The following is an 8139-nucleotide window of genomic DNA, read 5'->3' as shown; positions in this document are numbered from 1 at the left end:
TTTTCTGAAGCGGTATTGGATTTGGGGGGAGAAGCAAGCTCTGTGCAGGAGCAAAATAGGCACTCCCAGGAGACACAGAATGATTAAAGACACCAAATAACGTAAACGACAGGCACAAAAACAATGTATCTTCATCGTTTGCAGGCCATCAATGTTAAATTTGACTGTTTTAGCTCCTGCTGTTCCATTATCTGACATGCCCTTCCTTCAATTAATGCACGTTTAAATCTCACCCAACCTTTCTCCTAAGACTTCCCTAATTCCCAGGATGCAGGGCTTATCTTCTTCCTTTGAATTCCTGTGGCAAATTGTGTGTACTTCCTTTTAAAAAGTATTAGAAGGCTTCCAGTAATAAGAACTAATACATGTTTATTATAGGACACATATAGCCTTGCAGCCAGATTGAATTCAAATCCTGGCTACACAACCTAATAGCTGTGTGATGGGAAATTTACTCTAAGTCTGCTCTTCACTTTTCTACAAAGCAGAGATAACAACATACCTAACTCAAAGGGGTTTTGAGAAATTAAGTAAGTTAAATGTATACAATGCTTAAAATAGTGTCTCATTAGGTGTTGCTATAGTAAAAATAGTGGTCATCAAAAAATATAGAAAAGTAGAAAGAAGTCATCCATAACTCTGCCACCCAAAGACAACTACACTGTTTTTCCTATTTTTTAAAGATAGCTGTTACTATACTGCACATATAATTTCGTGTTCCAGTTTTTTACTTAATATTACAACGCAAAAATTTCTATAGCATATAAAATTCCTCATAAACCAAATATAAATGGCTACACAATGATTTACCATGTGTAATGCTATGACTTATTAGTAATTATATTTGTATTTATTACATAATTATTTATTACATAATTATTTTCCAAATTGAGGTTGTTTTCAAACTTGACTATTAAAAGCGATGCTATAATGAAAGTTTTTCCTTTGATATCTTTTATTCTCCACCCCACCCTCCATACATTCACTTTCTTCATCATTGGTGTGAGCTTCTTGAGGCCAGGGACCAAAGTAAGGCCTTAGTCTTACTTGGTATCCTACACATATGGTGTCCTATACACAAAATGAAATATCCTGATCAATACGTCATGTGTCAAATATCATTAAGCAAAGTTAAAAGTCAATTAGTGAAAATATAATTCTTTTGGTTTCAATGACAGTTTATTTTCTCACAGTTCTGGAGACAGGGAAGTTCAAGATCAATGTGCTGGGTGATGCAGTTTCTGGTGAAGGCTCTCTCTTTCTGGCCTGCAGATGGCTGCCTTCTTGATACGTCCACATATGGCAGAATGACAGAGAGAGAGAAGAGGAGAAGAGAAGAGAGGAGTAGAGAGGAGAAGAGAGGGCAGAGAAGAAGACAGTAAGATCTCTAGTGTCTCTTCTTATAGGGACATTAATCCCATCATAAGGGACCCACCCTCATTACCTCACATAACCTAATTATCTCCCAAAGGCTTTACCTCTAAATACCATCAAATTGGAGCTCAGGATTTCAGTATATAAATTTGTTGGGGGAAGAATTCAGTCCATAGTAATAGCACACATGGCCAAAAAAGAGTAAGGGAGTAATTTGAAGTGGTACTGGAAATCACTGATTTTATAAACAACCAGGAAACTTAATTGTTTCAGATGCATAGAGACCCCAAATTAATGCTGACCACATTTCCCCCCAATAATTTCAGTATTTATAAAGATGCAAATAATTTGCAGTGAAAAACTCTCTCTCCTGTCCCTGTTTTCTAGCCACCCATTTCTTTCCCAGATGCTGTGGCCAGTGCTTTTGTCCCTTCCAGAGACAGTATGTGTGTATTCAGACCTCTTATGGACACATGGGTTTCAGAATTCAGAACACTCCGGGTTTAGGCAGTAATAAGGTGCACATAGCATGTATTCCATAACACCTCAGGCTCTCTCCAGGATGCCCAGTCATCCCTGCTTGCCCCAGACTATCCTGGCTTCAGCACTGTATGTCCCTCATCCTAGGAGCCCTCTCCATCCCAGGCAAAGTAGGCTGTTTTGATGACTTTTTAATTTATCCAAGCTTTTATGAATGGCTTTTCTTTTGCCTTTACTACTTCTTAACACCAATTCAAAATTGTTTTAAAATCACTTTATTCTTCCTTTTCTGTCCTTTGGTTTTCAGACTTTCTCTCTCTTTCAAACCATTAGGCAAAACATATTCTGACAAACATGAAATTCCACATTAAAGAGGACACAATTTTAATGCTCGTTAAGAATTAACATCAAAATAACTAGATAAATAAAATTAGCAGGATTATCAGAGGATAGTATAAAAGGCAATTGCAGAGTTCTTTCCCTGTTCTTTTTTGTTGTTGCTGAGAACATGCTATTACAACATGTTTCTTTTATTTTTATCATGAATTTTCTATTGATACATAACATTTTATATATTTATAGGGCACATGTGATATTCTGTCACATGCATAGATTGTGTCATAATCAAGCCAGGGTATTGGAGCTATTTATCATCTTGAGTAGTTATCATTTCTATGTATTGGAAACATTTCAAGTCTTTTCTTCTAGCTATTTAAAAATATACAACATATTGGTATAAACTACAGACACCCAACTTTGCTACTAAACGTTAGAACTTATTCCTTCTATCTAACTTTATGTTTGTAGCCATTAATCAATCTCTCTTTACCCCGCCCCCCTCCCCCACCCATACACACTTCCCAGCCTCTGGATACTATCGTTCTATTCTCTACCTCCATGAGATCAACATTTTTCGCTCCCACATATGAGTGAGAACATACAATATTTGTCTTTCTGTACCTGCATTATTTTCCTTAACATAATGATCTCTGGTTCCATCCATGTTGCTGCAAATGACATGATTTCAGTTTTTATGGTCAAATAACATTCCATTGTGTGTATATGTACTACATTTTCTTTACCCATTTATCCATTGATGAACTCCTATCCGTTGATTCTATATCTTTGCTATTGTGAATACTGCTGCCATAAACATGGGATGTATGTACTCGTTTGACATATTGATGTTTTTTCAGCTGTGAACCTGTCTGATCCTGGGTTTTTTTTGGTTGTTAGGTATTAATTACTGCCTCAATTTCAGAACTTTTATTGGTCTATTCAGGGGTTGGAATTCTTCCTGGTTTAGTCTTGGGAGGGTGTATGTGTTCAGGAATATATCAATTTCTTCTAGAGTTCTAGTTTATTTGCATAAAGGTGTTTGTAGTGTTCTCTGGTGGTAGTTTGTATTTCTGTGGGGTCAGCTATGATATCCCCTTTATCATTTTAAAAAAATAATTATTTTAATTACAAATTTCCACCAATTCTTGCCAATCATATTATTGTGGATATCACAAATGAATTATTTAACAGTATTACCTTATATTCATCTGCATGAAACTTAAGAGAAAGGAGAGAAGAAATGTATACGTTTCTGAGAATGACACCATAAAGCTCATATTTACAGTATGGTAGTCTGTAAACATACAGGCCTGCCAGTTCAAGCCCACTCTTCTATCATCACCCAGCTGCACGACCCTGAGCAAGTCACTTTTGTCTGCTCATTTTAAAAATCATCTATCACCTGACTTCTCTATCTATGAGAGTTAACTGGCTGCATGCAAATACCATGAAAAATACCATGCACTTATAAGTGTGAAGTAGCACTGTAAAGTGACTTATATATTACTGGTCTTTCTATTTTTAGAGTAATAATATTCATATATCAGTAAAAGCCAACATGTGTTTGCTAAGTGATCCTTTTGAAAGGATCCCTTTAAAAGCTCCTAGGTATCAGCTTTACTGACAATCTGGTATGATTCTGAAGCCAGCATCTCAACTCTTGGAATGATATACAATAGTCACAACTTGAATTAGCAACTAATAAAATAAAATGCCCTCTTATTCTCCAAAATGTAATAATTCAGGAGTAATGACATCAAGATTTTGTAATACTCAAACTAAAAATGTCCCATCATGGCTCGTTTAAATGACTTAAAGTACAAGTGGTAACTATGGTGACTAGGGAATCAACATTTAAAACATCAAAATATTATTGCAAAAATCAAATTTCCCATGAATTTCTAAAAATTAAAATTCTGAGATTTTTGTGTCTGAGAAACTGCTTCTTCAGCAAAATATTTAGCACTGACTGCATCATCCCAAATCTATGGTATGGCCAGGTATTTAGGTCCTTCAAGCAACATTTTTAGAAAGGGTCCCATTGCTCTTTACTTTCAAAATGACTATCTCTAGGGCCTCAAAATTCAAGAGACAACCTATATATTTATAATGTTAAAAAAGGGAAGACTTTGGCATGTGAACCAGAACTACGTAATTGTGAATATCTGGCAAATTGATCTCTATGTGTATATATAAGGTATAGCTGACATGATTATTACAAGTTTTTTGGAAGCTTGAAGGCCAAGGAAAATAATCTGCAAATATATCTTGCTGATTTATCAAGTACTGAGATGTTAATGAATTCTTCATATTGTTACTCATATATCAGTTCTTTAGAATTTCTTAGCCTTTAAGTACTCTAAGCCTTGGATGTAACCATTTAGGGAGTAGCTAGATATATGCAAATAATATTATGATTTAGAAACATTTCTGCTTTATCAAAGTGAAAAGATAAATATTGCAAACACTGAAAATGTGAAAATAAGGTTCGAGAGAGCTGCCAACTATTTGGGTACCAGTTAGAAAGTATCTTCATCTGATTCATCACTCTTGGGTTTGGCAAGTCTTTCTAGTTCTTCTCCATCCCCACTGGAACTCTCCCAAAGATTGCCACTTAGATCTCGGATCCTTTCTTGCCTAGGTGTGTATTCTGGACCTTGAGGCTTGCTGGCAATATAAATAAATATAGAGACAAGGACTGATGGGGCTTCCAAGAAAAATTCCAGGGAGGGCCTGAAGTCAAAGACCAGGACAGACACTGTTGTGATAATGACAGTGGTAACCTGGGCCCTTAAGACATGGAACATGTTGTCCAGGAACTTCAGAGTGAAAACCACTGAAAGGCCCTGGAATGCAGTTACAAAAATAAGGGCTACTGAAAATGCATTGTGGCCATAAAAAATTCCACAGTTCTTAATCTGATCACAGTTACTCCTCTGAAGGCCCAGAGTCAGCCCATTAAACAGAATGCCAAAGAAACAGAGTTTGCTGTTCTGTATGAAGATGGTTTCAGTGAGCTGGTTCCCTTCCTTCAATATATTTTCATTATAGATATTAGCCATCGAAGAAATAAAACACTGGACTATAATAAGAACATGGCCCATGCCAAGATGGACGTGACTGAAAACCTTGACTGTGGTGTTCCATTTAGCTTCAGGAAAAGTCCATTCCTTTGTTGTACAATTGTCTTTTCTGGGACACTCAATTCTGAAAAGAAGGCAGGAATTGGATGGGCTGAAGAAGGCATCATGATGAAATCCATGTCCTGCCAAGTTGTGCTGTAAAGTTTTAGTCTCAGCAGTCAAGGCCAAAATAGACAAAAATAAAATCAGGAAGGAAGCCCACTGGATCCAGTTTAGATGCCTCTTCAGCACTATCCTGAATAGAAGAGCTGTTGTTATAATTCTAAAATTTGAGAAGACAACAGCCATGGCCTTTCTTTATGACACAGAATGGCACAAGCACACAGAAAACTAGCTTCACCAGTTCTGAGCACACATTCACAGTAGTTGGAAGATAATCATACTTGTTTTCTTCATTGGCAGCATACTTCACCAGTAATATGTGACTTGAGCTTAAAGCAATGAATATGCACCTAGCAGGAATGTATACATTGTTGACAAGGGGTATATTATAAGATGACTACAGCACTGTTTTTCCATTTGGCTGTTTTTTAATTGCATCCCAGAGCTGAGACAGTAACTGTCTGGCCCCATAGTAGCAGCAGTAGCCTTTAGGGTCCATAGGTGGAGAAGTTACAGTAGGTATAGGCAAAAGAGCCTCTGCTTCTAAGTCGCCTATTGTGGAACCCCTTTATCTTTTTTTTTTTTTTAGATGGAGTCTTTCTCTGTCGCCCAGGCTGGAGTGCAGTGGCACCATCTCGGCTCACTGAAAGCTCTACCTCCCGGGTTCACACCATTCTCCTGCCTCAGCCTCCTGAGTAGCTGGGACTACAGGCGCCTGCCACCATGCTGGGCTAATTTTTTTGTATTTTTAGTAGAGATGGGGTTTCACTGTGGTCTCGATCTCCTGACCTCGTGATCTGCCCGCCTTGGCCTCCCAAAGTGCTGGGATTACAGGCATAAGCCACAGCACCCGGCCTCCCCTTTATCATTTTTTATTGTGTCTATTTGATTCTTCTTTCTTTTCTTCTTTATTAATCTAGCTAGTTGTCCATCTATTTTATTAATTTTTTCAAAGAAACAGCTCCTGGATTCATTGATTTTTTGGAGGGTTTTTTATGTCTATCTCCTTCAACTCTGCTCTACTCTTAGTTATTTCTTGTCTTCTGCTAGCTTTTGGATTAGTTTGCTCTTGCTTCTCTAGCTCTTTTAATTGTGATGTTAAGGTGTTGATTTGAGATCTTTCTAGCTTTCTGATGTGGGCATTTAGTGTCATAAATTTCCCTCTTTACACTGCTTTAGCTGTATCTGAGAGACTCTGGTACATTGTCTCTTTGTTCTCATTGGTTTCAAAGAACTTCTTGGTTTCTGCCTTAATTTCATTATTTAGCCAAGAGTCATTTAGGAGTAAGTTGCTCAGTTTCCATGTAATTATGTGGTTTTGAGTAAGTTTCTTAATCTTGAGTTCTAATTTGATTGCACTGTGGTCTGAGAGACTGTTTGTTATGATTTCCATTCTTTTGCATTTGCTGAGGAGTATTTTATTGCCAATTATGTGGTCCATTTTATAATAAGTGCCATATGGCACTGAGAAGAATGTATATTCTGTGGATTTGGGGTGGAGAGTTCTGCAGATGTCTATTAGGTCCACTTGATGCAGAGCTGAGTCCAAGTCGTGAATATCCTTGTTAATCTTCTGTCTCATTGATTTGTCTGATATTGACAGGGGCATGTTAAAGCCTCTCACTATTATTGTGTGGGAGTCTAAATCTCTTTGTAGGTCTCTAAGAACTTGTTTTATGAATCTGAGTGCTCCTGTATTGGGTGCATATATATTTAGGATAGTTAGCTCTTCTTGTTGAATTCATCCCTTTATCGTTAGGTAATGCCATTCTTGTCTTTTTTGGTCTTTGTTGGTTTAAAATCTGTTTTGTCAGAGACTAGGATTGCAACCCCTGCTTTTTCTTGCTTTCCATTTGCTTGGTAAATTTTCCTTCATCCCTTTATTTTGAGCCTATGTGTGTCTTTGCACATGAGATGGGTCTCCTAAATACAGCATACTGATGGGTCTTGACTCTTTATCCAATTTGTGCTTTGTTGGGGGAAAAACCCACTCATCTGGGCTGCCTGGATTCCTTAGAACTACCAGGAGGAAAGGCTAAGTCTGCTGGTCCAGAGACTGTGGACACCCCTCCCCCAAGGGGCTCAGGCCCAGAAAGATCAGGGTTCCGTCTCTGAGCCCCTGGCTGAAGTTGTTGGAGTTTGTGAGGGGAGGCCCTGCCTAGTGAGGAGGAATGGGTCAGGGCAGGCCTGTAGAGGCACTCTGGTTGCAGTTTGCCACAGCTGGTGTGTTGGGCTGTGGGGGACACCTCTTGGGAACAAGTTGTCCAGCCTCCCTGGCTCCAGCAGGGGAAAAATACAGCCTGAAGCTTAGAAAAGGCTGCCGCCCTTCCCCTTCCCAGGGAGCATAGTGTCTTAGGCAACTATCTGTCCCAGTGCTGGCTGCTGCCTCTTCCCCAAGGAGCTCAAATGGCTTAGACAGCAGGCAGATGCAGCTGTGTTGCTGGTCACCCCTCCCCACTGGGAGCTCAGCAGGCTTAAGCTGATTCTAGCTGAGAGGCTGTTGAGAATCTGTGCAGCTCCAGGGGTGGGACCCTAGGCCCAGTGGCATGGGTTCACAAGTGGGATCTTTCAATCCATGGGTTGCACAGTTCCATGGAAAAAGCACAGTTTCCCAGGCTGGGCAGTATGCTCACTCACTGCCTCCCTTGGCTAGCGGATGGGGGCTACCTGGCCGCATGTGGCCCTCAAGTGGGCTGCCACA

At 39.0% G+C, this 8139-nt stretch overlaps 1 pseudogene across 1 annotated transcript; it reads right to left on the bottom strand.

The window, feature by feature from the left end:
* Window positions 1–3304: 3304 nt before the first annotated feature.
* Window positions 3305–5855, bottom strand: LOC126932689 (probable UDP-sugar transporter protein SLC35A5; annotated as a pseudogene). Its single transcript, XR_007718281.1, has one exon. The product of XR_007718281.1 is annotated as a probable UDP-sugar transporter protein SLC35A5 (transcript).
* Between the last annotated feature and the right edge of the window lie 2284 nt (window positions 5856–8139).

Source organism: Macaca thibetana, chromosome 12 (genome assembly GCF_024542745.1).
Source record: "Macaca thibetana thibetana isolate TM-01 chromosome 12, ASM2454274v1, whole genome shotgun sequence".
Taxonomy (NCBI): Eukaryota; Metazoa; Chordata; class Mammalia; order Primates; family Cercopithecidae; genus Macaca; species Macaca thibetana.
This window is presented reverse-complemented; position numbering and strand designations above follow the sequence as displayed.